At 44.4% G+C, this 25,710-nt stretch overlaps 10 non-coding genes across 10 annotated transcripts; 6 read left to right on the forward strand and 4 right to left on the reverse strand.

The window, feature by feature from the left end:
• Window positions 1–12,976: 12,976 nt before the first annotated feature.
• On the reverse strand, window positions 12,977–13,048 carry Trnae-cuc (transfer RNA glutamic acid (anticodon CUC)). The gene has a single exon. It is a non-coding gene; the product is annotated as a tRNA-Glu (tRNA).
• A 510-nt stretch (window positions 13,049–13,558) lies between these two features.
• Window positions 13,559–13,631, forward strand: Trnaf-gaa (transfer RNA phenylalanine (anticodon GAA)). Its single transcript has one exon. It is a non-coding gene; the product is annotated as a tRNA-Phe (tRNA).
• Window positions 13,632–17,278: 3,647 nt separating this feature from the next.
• Trnam-cau (transfer RNA methionine (anticodon CAU)) lies at window positions 17,279–17,351 on the forward strand. Its single transcript has one exon. It is a non-coding gene; the product is annotated as a tRNA-Met (tRNA).
• Window positions 17,352–17,935: 584 nt separating this feature from the next.
• On the reverse strand, window positions 17,936–18,008 carry Trnak-uuu (transfer RNA lysine (anticodon UUU)). The gene has a single exon. It is a non-coding gene; the product is annotated as a tRNA-Lys (tRNA).
• A 1,461-nt stretch (window positions 18,009–19,469) lies between these two features.
• Window positions 19,470–19,542, reverse strand: Trnam-cau (transfer RNA methionine (anticodon CAU)). The gene has a single exon. It is a non-coding gene; the product is annotated as a tRNA-Met (tRNA).
• A 277-nt stretch (window positions 19,543–19,819) lies between these two features.
• Window positions 19,820–19,901, forward strand: Trnal-aag (transfer RNA leucine (anticodon AAG)). Its single transcript has one exon. It is a non-coding gene; the product is annotated as a tRNA-Leu (tRNA).
• Window positions 19,902–19,972: 71 nt separating this feature from the next.
• On the forward strand, window positions 19,973–20,054 carry Trnal-aag (transfer RNA leucine (anticodon AAG)). The gene has a single exon. It is a non-coding gene; the product is annotated as a tRNA-Leu (tRNA).
• Window positions 20,055–20,144: 90 nt separating this feature from the next.
• On the forward strand, window positions 20,145–20,226 carry Trnal-aag (transfer RNA leucine (anticodon AAG)). Its single transcript has one exon. It is a non-coding gene; the product is annotated as a tRNA-Leu (tRNA).
• A 1,915-nt stretch (window positions 20,227–22,141) lies between these two features.
• Window positions 22,142–22,213, forward strand: Trnaq-cug (transfer RNA glutamine (anticodon CUG)). The gene has a single exon. It is a non-coding gene; the product is annotated as a tRNA-Gln (tRNA).
• A 423-nt stretch (window positions 22,214–22,636) lies between these two features.
• Trnal-caa (transfer RNA leucine (anticodon CAA)) lies at window positions 22,637–22,741 on the reverse strand. The gene is made up of 2 exons: window positions 22,704–22,741; window positions 22,637–22,681 (listed from the first exon to the last, which is right to left on the reverse strand). It is a non-coding gene; the product is annotated as a tRNA-Leu (tRNA).
• Window positions 22,742–25,710: the final 2,969 nt, after the last annotated feature.

Here is a 25,710-nt window from a genome sequence, read left to right on the forward strand (position 1 = left end):
ACTTAAAGCTAGTAAACTCAATGTATACCAAGCCTATAGGCAATATCAAACTAAAGGGAGAGAAATGTAAATCAATTCCACTGAAATCAGAACAAGGCAAGGCTGCCCACTCTATCCATAGCTCTTCAATATAGTACTTGAAGTCCTAGCTAGAGCAATCAGACAACTAAAGGACATCAAGGGGATAAAAAATTGGAAGAAAGTAGTCAAAGTAACACTTCGTGGATGATATGATAGTACACATAAGTACCCAAAAAAAATTCTACCAAGGCACTCCTACAGCTGATAAACACCTTTAGCAAAGTGACCGGATACAAAATTAACTAAAAAGAAAACAAAAACAAACAAACAAACAAAAAACCTCAGTAGTCCTTTTGTATACAAATAGCAAATGAGCTGAGAAAGAAATTAGGGAAACAACACCCTTCACAATAGCCACAAATAATATAAATATCTTGGTGTAACTCTAACCAAGCAAGTGAAAGACTTGTATGAAAAAAAACTTCAAGTCTCTGAAGAAAGAGATTGAAGAAAATATCAGAAGATGGAAAGATGTCCCATGCTCATGGATCGGGAGAATCAACATAGTAAAACTGGCCCTCTTACCAAAAGCAATTTACAGATTCAACGCAATCCCTATCAAAATACCTACACAATTTTTTAAAGTCCTTGAAAGATCTATTCTCAACTTCATATGGAAAAACAAAAAACCCAGAATAGCTAACACAATCCTGTACAATGAAAGATCTTCTGGAGGTATCTCAGTTCCTGATCTCAAGCTGTACTATAGAGCAACAGTAATAACAACTGCATGGTACTGGCATAGAAACAGACTGGTAGATCAATGGAATCCAATCAAAGACCCAGAATTAAACCTACACGCCTATGGACACTTGATTTTTGGCAAAGGAGCCAAAACCATACAATGGAAAAAAGATAGCATTTTCAACCAATGATGCTGGCCTAACTGGATGTCAATATATAGGGAAAAATGCAAATACCTCTATTTATCACCTTGCATAAAACCAAGTCCAAGTAGATTAAATACCTCAACATAAAACCAGACACACTAAATCTGTTAGAAGAAAAAGTGGAGAAGAGCATTGAGCTCATTGGCACAGGAGACAACTTCCTGAACAGAACACCAACAGCTCAGGCTCTAACATCAACAGTTAATAAATGAGACCACATGAAACTAGGAAGCTCTGTAAAGAAAAGGACACCATCATCAGAACCAAATGACAGCCTACAGACTGGGAGAGGTCTTCATTAATCCTACATCTGACAGAGGGCTAATATCTAAATTATAAAACACAAGAAATTAAACACCAATGAACCAAATGATCCAATTTAAAAATGGAGTACAGAGCTAAAAGAATTCTCAACAAAGGCGTATCAAATGGCCAAGAAATACTTTTTAAATTGCTCAATGTCCTTAGTTATCAGGAAAATGAAAATCAAAACAACTCTAAGATTCCATTTTACACCCATCAGAATAGCTAAGATCAAACACTCAAGTAACAGCACATGCTGTTGAGGATATGGAGAAAGAGGAACCCTTTTCCGTTGCTGGTGGGAGTGCAAACTTGTACAACCACTTTGGAAAGCAATCTGGCACTTTTTCAGATCATTGGCAATAGCTCTGCCTCAAAACCAAGCTATACCACTCCTGGGCATATACCCAAAAGGCACTCCACCACACAACAAGGACAGTTGATCAACTATGTTCATAGAAGCTTTATTCAAAATAGCCAGAACCTGGAAACAACCTAACTGTCCCTCAACCAAAGAATGGATAAAGAAATTGTGATACACTTACACAATGGAATACTACTCTGCTATTAAAAACAAGGAAATCATGAAAATTGCAGCAGGCAAATGATTGGAACTAGAAAATATCCTGAGTGAGGTAAACCCAGACCCTGAAAGACATGCATGGTATATACTAATTTATAAGCAAATATTAGCCATATAATGCAGGATAACCATACTACAATCCACAGACCTAAAGAAGGTAAGTAACAAGGAGGACCCTTGGGAGGATGCTTAATTCTCACTAGGAAGGGCAAATAGACTAGAAGTTGTTTAAGAGAGGGAACAGGATGGAACCTATTGTAGAAATCCTTTGAAGGACTCCACCCAGCAGAGGATTAAAGCAGATGCTGAGACTCACAGCCAAATTTTGGGCAGAGTGCAGGGAGTTTTATGGAAAAGTTGGGGGATAGAAGGACTTGGAGCATACAGGAGCTCCACATGGGGACCAACAGAACCAGCAAATCTGTACCCAGAGGGGCCTGTGGAGACTAACACATCAACCAAGGACCATGCATGGAGAGGACCTAGGCCCACTGCTCAGACATAACTGATAGGCAGCTCATTCTCCACGTGGGTCCCCAATATGGGGAGCAGGGGCTGTCTTTGATATGCACTCTGTTGTCCACTTGTTGATCATTTCTGCTGGCAGGACGCCCTTCCCAGGCCACAGAGGAAGAGCAGCCAGACAGTCCTGGTGAGGCTTGATAGGCTGGGGTCAAATGGTAGGGGAGGAGGCAATCTCCCTTTCTGAGGACTAAGGAAAGTGGATAGGGGGAAGTGGGGGGGGGAGAGCGATGGGACCAGGAGGAGATGAGGGAGGGCACTACAAGTGGGATGCGGGGTGAATATGTTTAAATAAATTAATAAGTTACTTAAAAACTGTAAGCCAACTAAGCTCCATCCTCCCGTGCTGCTTATGGTTGTGGTCTGTATTAGAGCAGCGAACCATCAACTAGGACAGGGGATTCCTTAGACTCTTTTGACAATTTGAGATAAAGCTTCTCATACCCGGCTCTGAGTTTGTTTTGTTTGTCTTTGTATTTGTTTTGTTTTGGTTGGGTTGGATTTTTGTTTTGGTGTTTGTTCTTGTTTTGGTTTTTTTTTTTTTTTTTTTTTTTTTTTTTTTAGTCTATGGCTCTTGATTATTGACCCAAATGGTATAATTTCTTTAAATTATATGTGTATGAATATTATATATAAAATAACTCCCTGCTTACTTTTCACTCAGTGTTATTTATCCCTCCTTCCACCCTCTTATTTTGTGTATTTCTCCATGCTCCCTTCCCAATTAACTGGCCATTTTTTTTCCATTTTTCCCTTCACAACACCTTTTCTTTTCATTCCTCACCCTAGAACTCCTTCACACTCCCAGCCCCTTTTTACTTCCTTGTTTCTGTTGGTTAATATGGGTTTTACACATCTCTAGCTTGGAATAACCGTAAATGATAGAGAACATGCAACAGTTTGCTTTTCTGGGTCTGGGTTACCTAAACCAATATAATATGTTCTACTTTCATTGGCTTTGAAGGGACTCTGGCCAGCTGACGTGTGGCAAGCATGGCTCTGGCAGTCTTGGCCTTTTCCTCATTGCTCTGCTTTGCTAAAAACACTTAGATTCCATCCCTGAAGCTAGCTACCAAGGTCTATTCCCTTACTTGGCCACTTCCTCTTCCTGAGGCTGACTACCAAGGTCCAGCTATCAAAGCATCAAAGTCCAGCAATCAAAAGCCCCCTCTGACTCACCTAATTAACACGCCCAATTAAAATGAAACACCTCATTCTAACATGGGATTTCCTCTTTTACTTTTATAAACTGTCATTTGCCCGTGGGCCATGTCTGTCGCCTCTCTATGCAGAGGCCGTCCTTTGGCATACTCCAGGAGAAATGCCCACTCCCTCTCCCTTGGTCTCGTCCCGGTCCCACTCATCATCCTGTCTTTTATCTCTTATTCCCAGTTCTTTGTCTCTCTGGAGCAAATAAATCTCCCTTTGTGCTGAGAACTTGGTCTTGGGAGTCCTTGCACAGATACTGATCTCCTCAGATTGACCTGCACATTTCATAATTTTTATTTTTCTTTACAATTGAGTATGATTCCACAGCTTTATTTCCCAGTTATCAGCTAAAGCACATTTAAGGCTATTTCCATTTCTTAGCTATTGTGAATAAGCAGAATGAACATGGCTAAGGGAGCATCTGTGGGGTAGAATGTCAAGTCCTCTGGGAAGATGCCCAGGAGTGCTATAACTGTGTCCTATGCTAGATATATTGTTCGCTTTTTGAGAAGTGCCACACGGAGTTCAAGAGTGGCTGTACCGGTTTGCAGTCCAACCAACAGTGAACAAGGATTTTCCTTTCCTCCAACCTCACCAGCACGTATGTTATTTTGCTATTAGCCATTCCAGCAGGGAGGAGATGAGATTCATTCCCCCTAATTGCTAAGAGAGAGATTTCTTAGCCATTTTATTCCTCCATTTGAGAACTCTTTGCTTTTGTTTTAATCCCAGGTATGGGATGTGGAGGCTACTCCAGTTTGCCCACAGTTGGTAAGTGCCTCCTGAGAGGGTGTGTGATCTTTGTCCACTGTGGACTGCCTCATGCGGGGATATGGTCTTTGTGAGGATAAAAGCCAGAGGCGGGAGGGGAGGCCGGGCTGCTGGTATGTGTCCCATTCTCCCCACCCCACCCATACCTCCCCCGCACCCACACCCACCCAACCCACCCCCCACTGCTTCTGGTTGCTGTTGATACAGTGTGACAAGAGGCCAGAGACGTCCTGAAACAAGGATTGGACTTGCCCCAAGGAACCCAATGATCCTCTAAGCAGCAGGAAGTAGCTAAGGAAAACTACACCCCCTCTCTCAGCTAACCTCCTTCCTGTCCTATCTGGTGTTGAGGTTTCAGAAGGGATTGGGGTGAAAAGGGGGGAAAGAGATATAAAGAACCCAAAATTAAAAAGTTTTTAAAAGTACGCCAACAGTTCCCTCTACCAGGAGATACCATCTTTCTGTGGGTTTGGGGAACTGTAAGAGAAGGAGAAGTGTCCAAGCCTCTTCTAGCACTTTCTCATGCCAAAGCCTATCACAGGACAGCCCTAGAGTCAAGGGATGGGAAAGTAAATCTACAGTGAGAATATATTTCTTCGTGGTCATTTTTTCAGGGAATTTAATCTGAATATACTGAAATATAATCCCACTCACAAAAATAAGGCAATAGATACTGGAATTTTTTTTTAAAAATCACATGACAACAATAAAAATGCAGGTATGACTGCAATCAACATTCAGCTCTTAAAAATAACAGTCCCAACTTTTCAACTCCTTAGTCAGTCCCAACTCTTTAGTCAGACCTGACTAAATTAAAGACAACATCCATCCTATTGTCTACAGGAAACATGTCTTAGCTTTAACGATAAGCATCATCTTCTATTAGACTGAAAGGATGGACAAAATTTCTCCAAACAAATGAGACTAGGAAGCAAATAGGCACTGGTATTCTAATATCTGAAAAAAAAAATAAACTTCAAACAAAAAATAATCAGAAAAGCAAATAAGTACACTTCACTCTGACCAAGAAAACATTACAGTCCTAAGATTATATGCACCACACTCTGGTTCAACCAATTACATAAAATAAAAAAAAAAAAGTACGCTATGGGAGTTAAAGACACAGATTAATATTAATCCATTAATAGTAAGTGGTTTTAGTACCCCCATTTTCTACACTAATCAGATCATCTGGACAAAAATAAACAGAGAGGAGCTAGAGAGATGGCTTATCAGTTAGTACTTGTTCAGTTACCATGGATTAATTCCCAGAACCCACAAACGTCTATAAGTTTAATTCCAGGAAATACAGCACCATCTTCTGACCTCCAGGGCACCTGGCAGGCACATGGTATACAGATATACATGCCAGCAAAACACTCCTATTCATAAAGTAGAATAAATATTTAAAAAAATAAGCTGAGGAACAGCAGAATTAAATCGCACCACACATCAAATGGACTAATAGACATCTACAAAATATTTCACCCAAACAACACAAAACATCTCTAAAATAGATTGCTTGAAATGAATCTGGAGAGTCTATACCACAATAAAACAAAATTTATAGCAAATTAATCTCTAGCAACTACACAAATTTATAGAGATTAGGCAGCTCATTACTGAATAAATGTTTAGAATTACAGTATCCTCTTGGGTTTTTTTTTTTTTTTCTTTAATATGCGTATGTAGTGTCCTTGCCTATCTTTTCTGGTTGGTTTTGGCTTGATGTCTATTTCATCAGTTATTCAAATAGCTACTCCTGCTTGTTTTGGGGACATATTTACTTAGAATGCTTTTTTCCCATCCCTTTACCCTAAGGTGATGTGTATCCTCAATGGTGAGATTTGTTTCTTGGGTGTGGCAAAATGATGGATCCTGTTTTCTAGTCCAGTTTCTCTAGCTCTTTTTATTGGAGACTTGAGACCTTTAATATTGAGTGTTATTAATGAAAATTATAATTCTTGGTTTTTTGTGGTGGTGGTGGTATGGGATTTTCTTTCCTCTTCTTATTAACTGTTGTGGGATTGTGTATTCCTTGTCTCCTCTTGGGCATAGCTAACCTTCTTATATGAAAGAATTCCTTCCAGTGCCTTCTGTAGATCTAGACTAGTGAACAGAATTGGTTTAAAATTTTTTATCATGAAATTTTTTCTCTATCTATTATGATTGATAGTTTTGCTAGATATACTAGTCTGGGCCATCTGTGGTTTCTCAGAGTTTACAGAACATCTGTCCAGGCCCTTCTGGCTTTTAGGGTCATCACTGAAAAGTCAGGCATTATTCTAATAGACCCACCTTTATATGTTTCATGGTCTTTTTCCCTTGAAACTTTTAATATCCTACCTTACGGTGTTTGATTATTATGGCTTAAAGGAAATTTCTTTTCTGGTCTGATACTTGATATTCTGTATGCCTTGATAGGCATATCTTCCTTTAGATTAAGAAAATTTTCTTCTGTGATTTTGCTAAAAAAATATTTCCTGCACTTTTGACCTGGCTTTCTTCTCCTCCCCTTTATGCCTATTATCTGTAGTTTCGATCTTTTCATTGTATCCCAGATTTTCTGCATATTTTTGTGCCTGAATTTTTTTTCACATTTTCTATTAGTGAATAGAAATAGTCTTCTATCTTATCTTCAACACCTAAATTGTCTCTTTCGCATCTCTCAATTTGTTATTGTGGGGTTTTTTGTTTGTTTGTTTGTTTTGTTTTGGGGGTTGTTTTTTTGTTTGTGTTTTGTTGTTGTTGTTGTTGCTTGTTTTTTGGGTTTTTTTTTTTTTCATCTTCCTGAGTTTTTCACTTCTAGTTTTATTTTGATTTGGCTTTTCTTTAGTATTTCTCTTTTCTTGTTAAAATCTACTTTCATGTCTTGAATTATTTTCACTATTTTGTTCAACTGCTTGTTTGCGTGTTCAGGTCTTAAGGCATTTGTTCCTATCTTTTTTCATGTTTTTGTACATATAATTGCTGTTTTGATGTCCTTGTCTTGTGCTTCATGGGAATCAGCTTTCTTGTGGCTGCTGGCTTCTGGAGGAGACACACTGTCTTGGTTGCTCATGTTTGTGGTTTTCTCTGGGATCTGGGCATCTAGTGTTACCACATTTGCAATGTTTCCAGTGTAGATATCTGGTCTCTGTTTGTCCATTCTTTAGTTACTGTTTGCCATTTTGGGTCTTAGCCAAGTGTGGTAGCTGTGGATTCCCTGACTCTCCGCCAAGTTTTCTAGCTCTATGTCCCTGGTAGAGAGAGCCAGTGAAGAGTCACAAAGCAATGGAGATTGACTGCACAGAAAGGCTGAGAGGGGTGACAAGAGGAACTGGGGGACTCTTCATCAGCACCTATAGACCCAAGGGGATGAGGTGGACCAATATAAACAGCTTTAATGCATGAAAATACCTGAAATAAAAACTACTCCACTAGTATGCACTGGTACATTTTGTCATTCAGCCTAAGAAAACAGGAAAACCAAGAAAAGAAAATGGACACGGGCCAGACAGGTGTGGTTGTGCACACCTGTAATCCCAGCACTCAGAGACTGAGGCAGAAGGATTGCTGCAAGTTCTAGACTAGTCTAGGCTACCCAATGAATTCTAGGCCAATCCTGGTCATAGTGTGAGAATGCAGTCCAATTGCCAAAACACAATACATGGAAAGGAAATCTGTGACTCTGACACATCAAGAAATGTGTATGTGGCTTTTGTCCCCAGTGTCTGATGTGACCCTCTTACCTTGGAGTTCTCTGGGTGGCTGAAGCCTCTTATTTTAAATGCAGCAATACTTAGAAATGGTGCTTGCTACCCGAGAGTCCAGCCCTTGGATAGAAGGCCGGTTCTTTTGGCCCTAACCCTCAGCTATAGGGAAATACAAAGTGTTAGAGTTTGAGTCAATAAAGCTATTGTGTCTGAAGGGATTGAACCTTTATAATGCTCTCTAATTGAAGTATCTGGGGTCTCCATTCTGGACAAGGAACCTAAGTGCTGAGAGGGAAGCTAGTCTAAAGAGCACATGGAAACTGAGTTTGTGCCTGCCTCTTGCAGTTGCTGCTCCCGCGTTGTTGTATCCTTTATATTGTCTGGATAATATATACAAATGAGTTCCTGAGCTCTGTAGGTCACTCCAGCAAGCAATCCAAGCTGAGGAGGGGTGGCAAGATCCATCAACTTACAATGCAGAAGAGCTGGGGAGGGTCTATCGCTGGCTTCTGCAGTAGGGGGCAGTCTTGAGACTCCCGCCCCCCCCCCCCGTTGATCTCTGGTTTCTGCAGTAGGGGGCAGTCTTGAGACTCCCCCCCCCCCCCCCCCCCCCGTTGATCTCTGGTTTCTGCAGTAGGAGGCAGTCTTGAGGTGCCCCCCCCCAGATCTCTGAGTTCAGGATCCACACCTACTGTTGAGAGCTGAGTTTGAACATCCAGTTGCTGATGTTCATCCATGGAGAATCAAAACAACCTATTGTCAGCCAGTAAAAACTGCACATAGTGCACGCAGAAACTGACCATGACACCCCTTCTGCCTGGCTGCGGGTGTTCTCCTGCACTGGCCAAAGAGGGTCACTGGTGGGCATGGAAGAGATGAGGGAGGAATGCCTGAAGTGGCTCCCGTTTGCACACAGAGGGAAAACACTCAGGTGTGGCAGTGTGGCCAAGCAGTCTGTGGAGCTGGATTAAGATTTCCACCTCTTTAAGGATGTGAGTTTGAAGCCCACTAGTACTACGGATTTTCCTCACTGATAACGCCCCATAGATTCTTCACCCTAATGTGTGGTTAAAACACTTCCAATGGCAAGATGTGGTAACACAGACCTCCTATCCCAGTACTTATAAGGCAAGTAGAATTCTGTGAGTTTGATGCCAGCCTAGTTTACAAGGTGAGTTCCAGGACAGCCAGGGCTAAATAACGAGACCATGTTTCAAAACTATATAAATACATTATTTTATATATGTTTACTACTATGTCTATTTGGTATACTTATATTTTTTTAATATTTTATTTATTTATTATGTATACAATGTTCTGCCTGCATGTACACCTGCTCGCCAGAAGAGGGCACCAGATCTCATTATAGGTGGTTGTAAACCACCGTGTGGTTGCTGGGAATTGAACTCAGGACCTCTGGAAAAGCAGAAAGTGCTCTTAACCTCTGAACCATCTCTCGAGCCCCATTATCATATATTTTTAATAGATTAATTCATCCTGGAACCTTTAACTCACTACCGTCCTCTTGGGGACCAGAAAGGTGACCTCATGTAGAGCACCTGTGTGGCGCCTGACATCCCACATGCCCCCAGCACCCAGTCTTCAGCACTCTGGATCCCGTGTCCCGTGGCTTCAGGGTGGCCCTCTTCAGTGGGCAGCTCACTCCCCAGGCTTTGGAAGTTGGCTCCTTCTGAGAGGCACCTCCCCTTCCCGGCCCAGTCATCCTTCTCCCAGTTCCAAAGTTACACTGAAGAGACTATAAAAGAAACCACACAGCAGAGCACAGCAATTACAGTTTAGTCGAGTTGTCTGAGGGTTTACAAGATGAATTTATAGTCTATAATTAAATAGACCTCTCTGTGTAGGATTTGAATAATGTTCTAGATGTACTCTACTTAGTGCAAAGATGCTAGAACTAATTTAATTGTTAACCGTAATATGGGTTGTGTCCTAGATGGAAAGTTGATTCCCAAATGGTTCCTCCAATTACCGTTGAAATGAACTACTTCATTCACTAGTTCCCGATTAGGAAGAGCAGTGGCCTAAAGGAGGGTGGCCTGCTAGGCTCTTATACTTGACTATTTTGCCCTCGATAAGCAAAGTTTTTCCTGGGCTCGTGTCTCTCTCGCCTAATTCTTTATTCACAGGTCGAGACCCTCCTCGCCACTCCACGAATAACTGAACCCGCGGGCCGGGGACACCCTTGGGTCCCAACCTGTGCCCTAGCCAAGCCCCTGCCCGCCCCCACCTGTGCCCTCCCCATCCCCTCGTCCCCCGCATTTAACTAGTGCTTGAGAACAACAGTAGCCTCCATTTCTCCAGTCACCCAGGAAGGGGAGGGACGCACACAGACACCCCACTAAACAGTTGCTCTGGATCTGCAATATAAAAGTCCCTACGTCCCAGCCCAGCCCACCCTGCTGCAGAGTCACACGGAAGATTTCCCACCAAATTGTCTCCAGCCAAGGGCCGCTCACTTGGAAATGCCAGGATTCGAACGCTTTAGTAGAACAGTTGTTGTTATGGCATAATTTGTAGTGGTAAAATTCTGCCCGCCCTAACTCCACCCCCATGTACTGGGGGGGGGGGGGGGGAGGCGCCGCGGGGGAGGATGAAATGCGCGAGGCAGTGAATGTTTGCTCCTGATCCAGAAAGGTTTGACTCAGTTAAAGGAGCCTAAGTCTCTCAAAGATACCTAAAATGTAAAGGTGAACTCTAACAGGAGGGGGGAAAAAAAAAAGAATTCGGTAAGTTCCCTCAAGTTCAGCTTCCACAGGTGTTCCCGTTTTGTCTTCACGTGACCTTCTATAGGCGTGGACTGGCTGACTCAATAGCATCATATCACCCTGCACTAGATGTTATTTCCTGGGGAAATTAAAATAACGGCTAAGGGGGAAAGGGGCAGGGGATTCCCAAGAAAGCAAAGCAACACGGTTATTCCCTACTTTTGCCTGCCCTCCTGTTATTCTGAAGCCCGGCGCTTTCAAATGTTGTAGGACTCTGAGCTCTTTACCTGACTGAAGCGCTCTCTTCTCTCTGTCCGGTTTCTTTCCTATCAAAGGTATCGCTCGACAAGCTCCTAAGGGCACGGGCGCCGCCTTCTGGTGGTGGTTTTTTGTTTGTTTTTTGTTTTTTGTTGTTGTTGTTGTTTTGTTTTTTGTTTTGGGGGGGTGTTTTTTGTTTTTGTTTTGTTTTTTGTTTTTGTTTAATGCTGTATCAGCAGCCCCCTTGTCTCTTAACAACAATCCAGAATCCAGGAACTGATTTTCTCTATAACGTTTGCTTTTTTATTTTTCCCCTCCTTTCCCAGTAAAGTAGACTACAAGTAGGAAAGAGTGAAGATAGAACTTCAGAGAATATGATCATATGAACGAGTGAGCATGAAGGATCCATTAGCTCAGTAGTCAAGCATTTGCCTGGTCACTTTGGAAGAAGCAACGCCACCACCTGGACTGCCTTTTTCCTGGTCCTAGCCCAGTTAGGAGCCCTTAAGTGCCTCAATTGAATGGGAATGACAAATATTGATTATGCGCTTACAAATACGCTACTGGAGTTTTGTAACTAAGACCTGGCTCCGAGAGTCCCCAGCAACAACCTCCTATCTCACGTGCCAGAGAGGATTTGTGAGGGCCAGAGAGAGGAACTTTACTCTAGGTGGCCACCCTGAAAAACGGATAAATGGCTTCAACGACCCCACAGCTATCATCAAAGGGCAAACAGGAACTTTGGAGATGTATTATATATTATGTACCATACATGTGAAAGGAGGATTTGGGTATGTATAGATGCCCGAACAGCTCAGGCCTATGTTCACACTGCTGCTTGTTCTCCCTCTGCGAGGATACTATAGACATTATCTATGCGGTCACTTGAGGAGAGCAATCTGATCCCCTTGAAATGCTCAGTCGGCTCCGCGGTGTGGCCTGACAATCAAGGATAGATCTCTCCTTCAGGGGTGGATGTCATGACGGGGTGATCTTCTCCGCCAGCAGCTTTGTGCTTGCGCTTAATTCCTGCCCTTTGCCATAAGATGTCTTAGAATCCTAAGCTAATACGAATCACTGAGAATTCATTGTGCCCTCTCTTTAGACAAACTGATTTAAAGTATTTTAAACCGTTCTCTTGTGCCAGAGGACCCGAGATATTGTGTGCCCCTCCGCTTTTCACCAGTCGACACACTTGAGGAATTCCTGCTCCGACCACCCGGGAACTTCCCAGCCCGTGGGAAGCACCGCGAGTTCCCGCTTGTCCCCTTTACTTAACTTTACAACACACTGAACTATCAGCGCCGCTTTTCAAGTTTGCGAAATTTCCCTCTAGCTAAATCACCCTATAGCTTGAGTTTTTAAATGTTAAAGCCCAGAGAGATGTGGAGAGGAGGAAGGAAAAAGGCAGGATTGATTGCCCGACAGTTAAGAACATTCAACTGCACATCCGGGAGCAGCTCCCACTGGGCGGTTCGGGACCGCCTCTAATTCCAGCCTCAGCACGCACACGGTGCTTATATACATACGCTCAGGCACAAACACCGCAAATAAATGTAGTAAGATTTATTTGTTAATATTTTAATACACGAGTGTTTTGCCTGCATGTATGTCAGTGTGCCTCGTGGATGTCTGCTCCCCATGAGGAAAGAGGAGAGAGTTGGATTCCCGGGACATGGAGTAACCGGCCACTGTGCAGTGCCCTGAGGGCTCTGGCAACCCTAAAACCCTCCAAAGAGAACACTAGAGACTTCTCATAATCTCGGTCTTCACAATGATTGATCAAATAATTATTAGTAGTAAATTTTTGAAAATCGTGAAACTGCTTGGAATGGTTCGAGTGAATCGGATACAAAGCAGAAACTCACACAAAAAAACCGCAAATTTTACTGACTTAACCTGTCTATTTTTGGATGAAATCAAGGACGAAAAACAATGTTCCCTGACCGGGAATCGAACCCGGGCCGCGGCGGTGAGAGCGCCGAATCCTAACCACTAGACCACCAGGGAAGTTGCTGAACGGGCTCCTTGAAAATCCTATGGCCTAGATTGGCCAATCAACTAACGTGCTGATTGCGTATTTTATCCAATTAACCAACCACAAATCCCAGGCAACCAAATTCAGAAGTCACTGAAGAGTACGATCAGGCCGGTATCCCCTTGCTTATTTATATGGGTTTACCCGGAATACATTACAGCAAATAAATATTTACATTTTGCTGTGTTAAATATTAACAAAATCATCGACGCGTCTACGAAAAGGCTAGCCCTGAACTAAAAGATAGCCTCCTACCTCTGCCTCCCAAATGCTAGATTTAAAGACGTGAACCACCACTTCATGGACTAAGGCAAGTTTTAGAGTAACTTAAATGATCTCTTTGCTTTTCTCTTTATAATACAGTATGATGTTCGAACATCAAAATTCTTAGTTCATCTTAGCGTCTTTTGCCATTTTGTCACTTCTGACAGGACCTTAGTGATCAAGTCATTAGAGTTCAGGGCAAGACCGTATTGGGCGTGGCCGAAATAGCTCAGTTGGGAGAGCGTTAGACTGAAGATCTAAAGGTCCCTGGTTCGATCCCGGGTTTCGGCAATAGTGAGCTGAGATTTTTTTTTTTTTCCCCCCTTCGGAGCTTTTGTTTTGCTTTCTTTAATAAAATTACTTCTGTATTTAATGTCTTCCTTAATGGTTTGAGCTGTTCTGCATCTGTTTTTCAGAACCCGTCTGTTCTTTATTCCCATAAAGTTATCCCAACAGCTTAAATGAAAGTCACCATTCCATAAAGGACGTTTAGTGGATACTTTACAAGGCTCCTATCCATACTCTCTGCTGGCTACTAAGTCAAAGGGACCTACGGTCCAAATAGGTGGAGAATACAGAATAATAGGGAATTCTCTTCCTCCCTGGCCTCTTCAGACTAGAAAATGTTTACACCTCCATATTTGCACCGCTGGATGGAGCCTGGGTTGTCCTGTCTTTCAATGACCGATCACGCCAGACAGCTACGGGCTGTCATTCAGGCCAACCGGTCTTGACCATCAACTTCCCAGGTTCCAGATGTTCTGGCTCTTTTCTTGCCCTACCTTTAATTCTAGGTGGGATGTAAACCAACTGACAACTGTTCACTAAGCAGCCCAAACTTGGGACTCAACTCTCCAGCCTTTTTCTTTTTCTGTATTGTACGGTGACTGTACCTCATCACTTCACGTACTATAACGTTTTAGAAATAATTGCTTCTCAGAGCCTGTGGTTTGATTTTTAATAAATCTCTTTGCTTTTAAATAATGTTGCATACTTTTTAAGTAATAATAATAATGTTGCCTAGCTGCTTCCTGTAACACTTTGCAAGAGAATAGTCCAAGTCGCAGTCCTGATACTGACATTGTCGAAAGTAAGGTACCACCTGTGGCGGCGCCATGAGAATGCCCTCCTGTTGCCCTTTCACAGGACACAGAAGACTGCGATGCAATACAGTAAGAATACAAATGCAAACACAAGAAAACTGCTTAAAGATGACTCACATGTCCTTCAAAACCGTAGAGCTGAAGAGATGGTTCTGCTGTTAAAAACTAAGGCTTTTTTCATAGTAAGTTTAGAGTCTGAATGGAATTTGCCAAAATGTATATTTTTACTATCTGATGAATTGCAGAGTGATGAATCCTGGCCAAGTGTCAGTAGCCATGTGACCTGTCTCCTGTACTGAATGGTACTTAAGTAACTCTGGGACCAAAGAGCTGACACAAGCCACTTGTAGGGAGAAGTGTGTGTTGTATCTCACAGTCTGTGTGTGTGCCGCCCATTGTGCAGGGAGGCACAGCCGTGGGAGTGTGAAGCCACTGGTCTGGTTGAGTCCACAGCAAGCAGAAAAATGATGATTCTGGGTTTTCCCTTTTTTATTCTAGCTGCCCAGATCAGAGTAGGTCTTCCTTCCTCTGTTAAATATCTCTGGAAACTCACAGGCGGACCAGAGGTGAGCCATCCTCGGGGATTCGAAGCCCCATCAAGCTGACAAAAGAAATTAACCAGCACAGGAGGGTTCGTTAGGGTTTGTACTAACCAAGATGATTTTTAAGGCCATTTTCCACATGACAGAACGTAAGAGCTAGGGGAAACATTGCGTTTTCCTATGGCTCTGATTAGATTCATGACTTGATAGAGAAGATAACAGAGTCGAGATCAGCACTGGGTCTTACACAGGGCATTAAGATTTACTGAAACTTTCTCCCTCATGAGTTATAATTTCTCAATCAAGTAGTAATCCAGGGAACTATGTCTGGGTTGTTTTGTGTGCATCTGTTTGTTTGTTTGTTTGTTTGTTTGCTCCTGTCAACTTCACATAGACAGGAGTTTTCTGGGAAGAGTGTTTCCATCCGCTTACCTTATAGACAAGCCTGTGGGCCTTTGTTTTGATGAATGACAGACAGAAGAGGGCCCAACCCATTTTGGGTGGTACCACGCCTGAGCAGGTGGTACTGGGTGTATAAGAAAGCTGCTGAGCAAGCCATAGGGAGCAAGCCAGCAGGCAGCTCTCCTCATGGCCTCTGCTTCAACTCCTGCCTGCAGGCTCGTGCCTTGAGCTACTGCCCGGCTTCCCTGGATGCTGGACTACAGTTGTAGGGCGAAACAAGCCCTTTCCTGCCCGAGTTGCTTTTATGGTTTTTTATTGTAACAACTGAAAGCAAACTAAGACAAGGCATAAAACAACATTTGGTTCGTCTATAATGCCCAAATGCTACTTTCAACTAAGCACTGCTGCTGTTTGGAATTCTTTTTATTGTCTGGTTTTTACTGTCTGACTCATTCCAGACTTGTGAGTTTTAGTCTCCCTGTGATGGCTATTCTTGCTTGTCAACTTGACTAAATCTGGAATTAACTAAAACCCAAGCATCTGGGCACACTTGTGAGGTTTTCATCTTCATTTAATCATTTGAAATCAGAAGACGCACTTCCAATCCAGATCTTTTGAGATAGAACAATCCACCTTTAACCCAGATCTTTTGAGGTGGGGAGACCCACCTTTGATCTGGGCCACACCTTCTGCTGGCAGCCTCTATAGTGGACGTGGGAGAAGGACACTTGCTCTCCCTTTGTTGGCTCTAGCTTGCAAACACATTCCTTGGCTGGCATTAGAGCCTACTTCTTCAGGACCGTCTGGGACATCCAGCCTTGTGGACTGAGCAACTACTGGATTCTTGGATTTTGCACTGGTAGGCAGCCATCTTTGGACTAGCTGTAAGCCATTCTAATAGATCTGTCAGCTCTGTCCCTCTAGAGAACCCTAACACTTCTACATCCAAATCTGTCTCTCTGTGCAATTCAGTTTACTCTGTTTTCCCCAATGCAGTTAGTTGTGTGTCCTTCAGGCTGTCGTTGTCATAGGGATCATCCATCCAGCGATGGATGTCTAGACGGTGCTGGCATTGACATAATAATTTTTGTCATTTTCGTTATCTGAACTCTTGAAAAGTATGGTCATGATAGTCATAGAGTTCAAAAATCAGACTGTTGATGCAAGCACGGTCTCAGCAGCTAATCTTCTTGACCTGGGTGAAGAAAGACCCATGCACGCACAGCAAGCATACACTAACATTGCACACTGAAGCTTCATGACTGGGTGGGGTCACTTGTAACACTGGCGTCCTACTGTGAGTGGAAAGTCAGGGTCCTCAGCAGCAGTTGGCACGCACAATAAAACCCCATTGAGTTCGGGGCGGGGGGGGGGGGCGGGGGGTGCGGGTTAGGAATGTAAAAAGTTTTCGCCTTTTCCTCAACTTCCGCGGCAAATACTCAATGGTTAACAAGTCCCAGGGGGACACTAAGAACAGCGAGTTCTAGTGTGGAACCATATCAACCGCGGGCAAATCTCGGTAAACCGAATTTTCCCCTTCTCCTGTTCTCACACTAACAGAAACCCTAGAGTTTGTCTGGAAAACAACTTATTCGTTAAGCTTTGGGATCTCTTGTTTGGACTTCTGCGGACCGAGGAGTAGTAAGGAGACTAGTGTAGGCAGGGTGTTGAAGTCTGCGGGACTTGGGAAGAGTGAGAGATGAAGGGATGATTGGCTTGCATATGTCCTGACAGGAGCCGAAGGATCTGTTTCAGGTCTGGAGAGCTGTTGAGTCTTCCAGACATTTCTAAAAAAGGAGGAAAACCCACTTAAGAATTTTTAAAACACCGTCTGGGCTAAAGCGAAGCATTCCTTGTTACTAATATAAATGTCTGAGATTAGCCGTCACCAGCCTCCTTAGCGCAGTAGGCAGCGCGTCAGTCTCATAATCTGAAGGTCCTGAGTTCGAACCTCAGAGGGGGCAGTGGTTTTTTACCTTTTGTTCTAGTGGCTACTGTATTCTCGCTGTTTAAAAATCTCGAAACTGCCCTGTCTCAAAATAAATAAATAAGCAACCAAAAACCTAAACAGAACAACAACAACAACAAAAAAAAAAACTCCAAATTGTCTCCTAATTGCTTCCTACATTCCAGAACCTACGCTGCTTTCCAGCATTTCCTTCTTCAGACAGACACCATTCTATCCAGCAACGTAATTTATTGAAAAAAACAAACAAACAAACCAAAACGCATAGATGAACAACCGATGCTGGATTTTACCTCAAAGTCCACTCTCTTTTTTTGTCTTAATACATACGAAACTTCTTTACCACTGTGCCCTCGATATATGATGTGATCTAGGTTTTTCATGCGGTTAAATAAAGTTCCGCAAAATGAAATGGCTGAAACATGTTTGGTCGTTGGGAAGGGCCTGTGACACATACTCTTGACTTGATGCAATGGGTGATTTGTGACACATAATCGTACTTAATGCAGTGAGTGGCTTGTATTCCCAGCACTTTGGAAGTGAGTAGGGAGATGCTGACCCGGGAAAGAAGAAAAACATTGACGCCCGAACAGGGACTTGAACCCTGGACCCTCAGATTAAAAGTCTGATGCTCTACCGACTGAGCTATCCGGGCTCCTGTAGGAGCAGCTTCTAGAATGGATAAAGAAAGATACCGGAAAAAGCGTTAGTATCTAACTTAGGTATTTCCTTTCCTATTTCCGAGCCCACATTTGGCCAGTTCACTTAAAAACACAAGATCAGTCATTAGTCACTAAAATGCAAACTCCGGGAGAGCACTTCCTGCCGTGCTCGGTGTTAAATCTTCGGCCCTTATGTAACAGCAAGGGCAGAGTTAGGAAACACTAGTCTCAAAGGGGCTGATGCAGTGAAAGTAACTGCAGGAAACAGCTACAGCCTTGCTAGGTTTGGGGACTAACAGAGAAGAGGTCACCACGGCTTTAAAGAAGCACTGGTCCGGATGGGGAGAGAAACGGGGACGCTGCATCACCCGCAAATGACATCTATAACGAGATGTTCTAGGAACACAAAAAGTAGGGAGGTCAGGACAGCACGGCAGGAGAAGAAAAACTCAGACGCGAAGTAGGTCTCTTTTCTCCTGCCTGCCACTCTCTCTCTCTCTCTCTCTCTCTCTCTCTCTCTCTCTCTCTCTCTCTCTCTCTCTCTCTCTCTCTGGGCTCTTCTTGTGACAGACTTTAAGGGAAAGCTTGTGGCGACGGAGTTTCGAGATGTAACTTGGGGACACCAGGTCCCACCGTAGAACAGAGTATGTGACGCGGATCCGAAGGACAGATGGGCGGGAGCACAGCTTTAGATAGTACCCGGAACGTAATGAGCGTAGGGGGAAACAAACAAACAAAAAACACCTGTTGAACCCTTATGGATCGCAGAAATACTGAAAGCTGGATATAAAATACAATCTTAATTCTTGAATATTTGTCTTCCTCGCCTTGCTTATTTCTCTTTTAGACTTTTCTCTGAATCTTGCAGTTTGAATGATTTAGAAACCTGTCAAGACCAAAAGCCTAACGTGGTGAGAATGGGCAAAAAGGCTTGGGATTTATTTTTAATTATCTTTATATTTTAGTTTTGTCTCGTTTGTGACATGGAGTATCATGAGTGGGATGGAGTTACCCAATAGTAAGCAATCCCCGGGGAATGGTTAAAAAGAACCAAACCTTACACACATCTCACTCTTAAACCTTCAATCACACACGTCTTACTCCTAAACCATTAATTACACAATCGCCCTCTGGCTCCCTCTCTTACTTTCCGGGCAGGGAGAGTTTCCTGGACCTGGTATATTAGCATAAACAGTTAGCCAAGCATATCTGAAAGGCAGCTGAAGCTTCTCCTGGCTCCAACTGGTATGGATGATGATGCTGATGATTGCTTATGATGAAAAATTATAAATCCTTAATAGTTTTTAATACTGGGACCTGGAGCTCCCGAGAGTTCAACTGCCTGTCGAGTACTTAAAATGGAGAAAGAGAAGCGGGGAGGGAGAGGAAGGGTCTGAGGGTGGGGGGAGATTTGCTATTTCCTCAGGACTAAAATTAGGAAAATATACTGCGGTTGCCCCCTCTGAGGTTCGAACTCAGGACCTTCAGATTATGAGACTGACGCGCTGCCTACTGCGCTAAGGAGGCACCTGAAAGGACAATTTTTCAAATTATGTATTCAACTTGTTACTGGAGACACTGCCTTAAAGTCTCAGATTTGTGGTTTTTCGGTTATGGTAGTGCCTAAAACAGCTCCTGTCGCGGAGCTTCACGGTACAAAGCCGGAACCGAGCCTGCGCTCTGCGCTGGGGAGCCATAGAGACTGCGGAACCAGAGCCCGGGGGAGGGCGGCACACAACGGACTGCTGGAAAGGAGCTGCTCCATTACTCCAGGGAGAGGAGATGTAAATGTGCGTCAGAGAGAGGTAGCGTGGCCGAGCGGTCTAAGGCGCTGGATTAAGGCTCCAGTCTCTTCGGGGGCGTGGGTTCGAATCCCACCGCTGCCAATAGGTTTTTGTTTTGCACTTTTTGTTAAGGTTGAGTGGTCTTTTCCCATATTTCAAACAGTCCTGACCTCGGTAGCGTGGCCGAGCGGTCTAAGGCGCTGGATTAAGGCTCCAGTCTCTTCGGGGGCGTGGGTTCGAATCCCACCGCTGCCAGTGGCTATCTTTTGTTGTCTTATTTTCTGTTTTGCACTTCTTATTGAGGCCAGGTGTTTTTTTCCTCATGGTTCAAGAACTCCTGTAGGTGGTAGCGTGGCCGAGCGGTCTAAGGCGCTGGATTAAGGCTCCAGTCTCTTCGGGGGCGTGGGTTCGAATCCCACCGCTGCCAAGTCTTTTGTTTTGGTCTGCTCCTGTTTAGGTTTTTCCCATGGTTCTAGTAGACGGTTTTCAGTCCCCTAGGTCAGGATTCTCCCCTCCTGCCATCTGCTTTCCCAAGTTACCCATAACAGTCATGTGTTCCATACGCACAGCAGTACCAAAAGAGGATACGTCTTCAGCTATTTCTTTAATTAACAGTTAACAAGCACATAATGTGCGTAATACTCCCCAAATCACTGCATCTTCGCCAGTCAAAAGGATCCGTCCACAGGTAACAAGTTTTGCTTTATTTCATTCACGTTAAGAAATATTCTGCACCGACTGTCTGCTGGGGCCTGCAGACTCAGCAGTTCTTTCTTGTTACGTAGGTCACTGAGTGAAGAATGAATGTGGAACTTTCGCCACCAGAGACAAATCCGTCCTACGCCTCTGAAGAAGTGGATTCTTTCCCATGCGGGAGACGGAAAACCCTGTCCTCCGTGTCACCATGGCCTTCTCATTTCATTTTAAACAGGAATCGTGTTTATCTGAGCTGAGCTGTGTGAGTCTAAGAAATACCTAGCAAAAAAAGGGGGACGTGGATCTTCTAAATAAAGAAATAATGAAATAATGAAATAGTGGTCTTGCCTCTCCCCAGCCCCGGCCAGGGCCTCCCGGGTGTAGGGCTGCCCCGTGAGTCGCCCCACACCCCCAGGCCCTGATGCCGCCATCACAGCTCCTCCCCAGCGGGGCCTCAGCGCAGGCACCACCCTCCCTTGAAGGCTTCCAACTCGGCGATTACAACTGCACTCCAGGAAAAGCGGCAGAAAAGAGAGGGTGCCAGCCCGTCAGGAAGAGGGGAGCCCGGGGCGGGGACACACACACCCCGGGGACACACAAGCACACTCACACCCCCATGGACACACACGCATACTCACACCCCCCGGGAAACACACACACTCACCCCCCAGGACACACACGCACACTCACCTCCCCCCCAGGACACACACACACACACACACACACACACACTCACCCCCCGGGGACGGATACACACTTACTCCCCGCCCCCACGGACACACACGCACGCTCATCCCCGGGGACACACACGCACACTCACCCCCTGGAGACACACACACTCACCTCCCGGGTACACCGGCGCGCTCACACACACACCCCCACAGGCTGTAAAACTGGTCCACAGCGCTGACAGCACTGAACCTTCCTTTTTCGGCCACCCGATTGGCGCCCCGCGTTCACGCTGCACACACCGAGAGAACTTCTACAGAGACACGGAGGTTGGATCTGTAGGCGGCCAGGGTTGCAGAAGGGCAAGACTCCGCACCTGCTGCCTCGTGCAGAGGGAAAAGCGCTTTGTTTTTGTTAAGTTGTGGTTCCCTTCCATTTGTAAACCAAACATGCGCTTGAAGAGCTCGAGGACATGACTTCAGTCTTCAGTTACGAACACTGGAGGCGGGGGCGCAGGGGGGGCGGCCGGGGGCGGGGGGGTAGGGGGCAGCTTGTGTGTAACAGAACTGCAGTGGGGGCAACAGCCAGAGGAGAAGGGAGGTAGGGAAAGGAAGTGAGGGATCAGAACAAAGTTTAATAGCTTTTTGTGAGAAAATGTCTGAATTAGACACATTTATTTGTATGCTAAGAAAATTCTATATGTCCAAGAAAATTAATTGGACAAAAAAAGAACCCCCCAAAAAAACCAAACAAACAAACAACCCACCAGGAAAGAAAAAAAAGACCAAGGATACAGCTGAGCCATTCATGAGAAAGTAATGATAAGTTACTCTGAAACGGACTAAATTTTTAACAGTTTCAAAGAACACTTGGGTGATATTGTTTCACGTGTCTTACAGTGCGATTTTTTTTAATTATTAGTATAATTTTAATCAGTGTTTACAGATAGACTATGTAGAGAGCCAACCAATCAGGTTGGTTCCATGGTGTAATGGTTAGCACTCTGGACTCTGAATCCAGCGATCCGAGTTCAAATCTCGGTGGAACCTACTGTTTTCTCTCTGTTCCATTTACTCAGTGAACGGAATTCCAATTAATCCCCACGTTTATTCCATACCTTTTGCATTCCAGCATTTGGCTCTTGATGGCCCTTGCCGTGCGAATGGACATGTGGTATCTGACCCTGCCATCTCCGTCCTCAATTGTCAATTGTCACTATAGAGTTTGTTAACGTTTCCTAAACCGTTCGCGCAAGATTCGAACAGCTCATGTAATACACTGCTGCCGCCAGGCCGTTTTCTCACAGGTGCCTCCGGTTTTGTGCACTTATGGCTAGTGGCAAAGGTACTTTATAGCTGCAGCACAGGGCTCAACGCGCTTCGTGTTTGGGACAAACTTCATGGAGGTCTGGACAGAAATGAAAAGGACAGACGTGTTTGTGAAAGTAATTGAAAATAAGAAAAGGAACCACATGTCAGAAGTGGGATTCGAACCCACGCCTCCAGGGGAGACCAGAACCCTCAACTCGAGGAAGCCACGCTTGAGTCTGGCGCCTTAGACCACTCGGCCATCCTGACACGCTGGAGAGTGGACAATTAATGATTCTTTCAACTGTCATGAATTGTATACAATTGTATTTTAGGATTCATTAATCCCAACTGAAATTCGGTGTTCAATGGGCCTTCGGTTCCCGACCTTTCCATAATGCAGAGGAATTCAGAAATCCTGAGGATCCTGCAAGCTCGGGTCTGGCTCAGAACCATTCATCCTCGCCACGCCGGACCGCGCAGCTCCAGCTCTGAGCCGTGCTGGTGTCAGCAGGCAGGCGAGTGAAGCGGTGACCAGGGTAGAAAGGGACTGTAGTCCTGAGAGTGGCAGGGGCCTGGGCTCTGAAAAGTGACTGCAGATAAGAAAAAGTGGAAAGACCGTGAGCGAGACCAAGGGCCCAAGTCCCAAGTCCTCTGCTCCCGCAGACTGGCAGACCAGACCATCTTCGGGCAAAGGCGGAACTGCTCATCTTTGGAAAATGTAACAATAAACACCGGTATTTGGAGTATTCAAGCCGGGCGTGGTGGCGCACGCCTTTAATCCCAGCACTCGGGAGGCAGAGGCAAAAGAAATGGCTGGGTGTCATTGTGACCCCGAAGAATCTCTGGTTTATACAGCATCCAGAACTAGCGATTTATTTTCTAATCTTAAATATGAGCAACAAGCAAGGGAAAGCAGGTATTTTTAAAAATAGTTTTACAATAAAGAAAGAGGTAAATGCAATAAGGAGGTAGGGGGGGAGGAGGACAAATACAATTTGGAGGTTTGAGGGTGTTTGTTTGTTTTTATAATAAATTCCTCCAGGGGGTAAAAGAAGAGGAATTTTTTAAAAAATAGTTTAGTGGCAGAAAAAAAATTATTTGAAGTTGCAAAACAAAGTTGAAGAAATCTCCTAGAAAAATGGGTGGAATGGAATCATAAATAAATCCCTTTTTAAAGTATGGTAAAGCTGGGCGTGGTGGCGCACGCCTATAATCCCAGCACTAGGGAGGCAGAGGCAAGCGGATCGAGTCCAGGACAGCCAAGGCTACACAGAGAAACCCTGTCTCAAAAAAAAAATAAAAATAAAAAAATAAGTAAATAAAATAAAGTACCGTAGAAGCCCTGTGGCTTCCTGGGAAAGATAAGGGGGAAATGAGAGGCCTAAGACCTCAGACCTCCAGATGTGAGGGGCCCATCACATGCCCCACAAGGCAAGCTATCATGACTATCAGAGTGCTGTCCTTTTATTAATAAAACAAAACAAAGGTGGAGGCAGGAAGTGAAAGGCAGGTCTCCTGATGGGGGCCTGGGGGTGGAGCCTGGGCCTGAGGACTCACCCACCAGGCAGCACTTCCTGTGTTCCCTCTTCTCTCCTCGCTCTGCTCACTAAGTAGCACAGGCTCAGTCAATCCTGGAAGTTGGAGCCTTGTGCCACATCCTCCCTGGTGGTCAGGATGATGACACACGATCACCTCTGTCTACACCCAGCCGAACTATCGATGAGATGTAAACAGACATTTTCAATACATTTATTTATTAACAGAGGGGCAGATGCCATGCTGAGCATATAGAGGTCAAAGGACAGCTTGCAGAGTCAGTACTCCCTACCTACCGCGTGGGTCACACAAATCAAAGGCAGGCATGGGCAAGCCCCTTTACCTACAGAGACACCTTAGTGACCCTCAACAGACATTTTCTTTCTTTCTTTCTTTCTTTCTTTCTTTTTTTTTTTTCTTTCTTTTTTTTTTTGGTTTTTGGTTTTTTTGGGACAGAGTTTCTCTGTGTAGCCGTGGCTGTCCTAGACTCACTTTGTAGACCAGGCTGGCCTTGAACTCACAGCGATCCGCCTGCCTCTGCCTCTGCCTCTGCCTCCCAAGTGCTGGGATTAAAGGTGTGCACACCACACCCGGGTAACAGACATTTTCATGACTCGGAAAATTATATGCCCCATGTGCTCTTTCTGAGGACCTTTCAAGAGAATTGTTCTGGCCAAAGCAGATGTAAATTAATAAAAGCATGTGAAATCCTATAACAGTGAAAATAAAATTAGATGTTCCAAGGCTTGCTGAGTTGCCAGGCTAGACAGAAGCCAGTCTACCACAGAAGAAAGAGTAACGCAAGAGGATACACATGGGTCAAGAGTCAACAGACTCTCACCCCTTTACTCCCCAGACCTGTTATCCAGAGTTCCTCTTCCTCAGCACCTGTCCCTATCTATCCTCTTGTCTCACCATAAGCCAAGAACCCTCCACATGCAGAGCAATCTTCAGATGTCTCTGAAAACAAATTGGCCACAAATGTGCATCTTATATTGTTGGTTGTGAGCCAGTCCTTTAACGGCTGAGCCACCTCTCCAGCCCCAAATGTGCATCTTTTTTTTTTTTTTTTTTCTAGACAGGGTCTCTCTGTGTAGCCTTGACTGTCCTGGACTCGCTTTGTCCAGGCTGGCCTCGAACTCACAGCGATCCACCTGCCTCTGCCTCCCTAAATTGTAAGTAAGAAACATCTCAGGTTCAGGAAAAAAAAAAAAAAAAAAAAAAAAGCCATTCTCATGACTAATAAACCTTACCCCTGCAACAACTCAATTCCTGTACTTTCCCAGGTCAGTAAGAAGAGTGAATTTCTTGGAAGCTGCATTGACCCTATTCTGTGACCCCTTTTCTTTTCTGTTGGGGTTGGTCTTGTGTGCTGTGTATTCAGATGATGAGTTTTGTGCCCCAAGATCAGGTTGGAGGTCTGATGGGAGCATTGTATTGACCAATGTTGTGTAAAGGATGTTCCCCAAAATATAATTGGTTAACAAAGGGCTGGACAGCATGATGACTGGGCAGGGAGGTAGGAGGGCTGGACTTCCCATCCATCGAGGGGTCTCAGGTACGGACCACGAGGTGGAGAGAAGAGAGAGGAGGAAGAGGGAGGTCACCATGGGGCAGGTTGGACCGCGAGCATGTGGCCAAAGAATTCCACCCTGAGGACAAAACAGCAAGAACAGAAACAACCCAGGCAAAACAGCCCG

This window comes from Acomys russatus, chromosome 3, assembly GCF_903995435.1.
Source record: "Acomys russatus chromosome 3, mAcoRus1.1, whole genome shotgun sequence".
NCBI classification, from domain to species: Eukaryota; Metazoa; Chordata; class Mammalia; order Rodentia; family Muridae; genus Acomys; species Acomys russatus.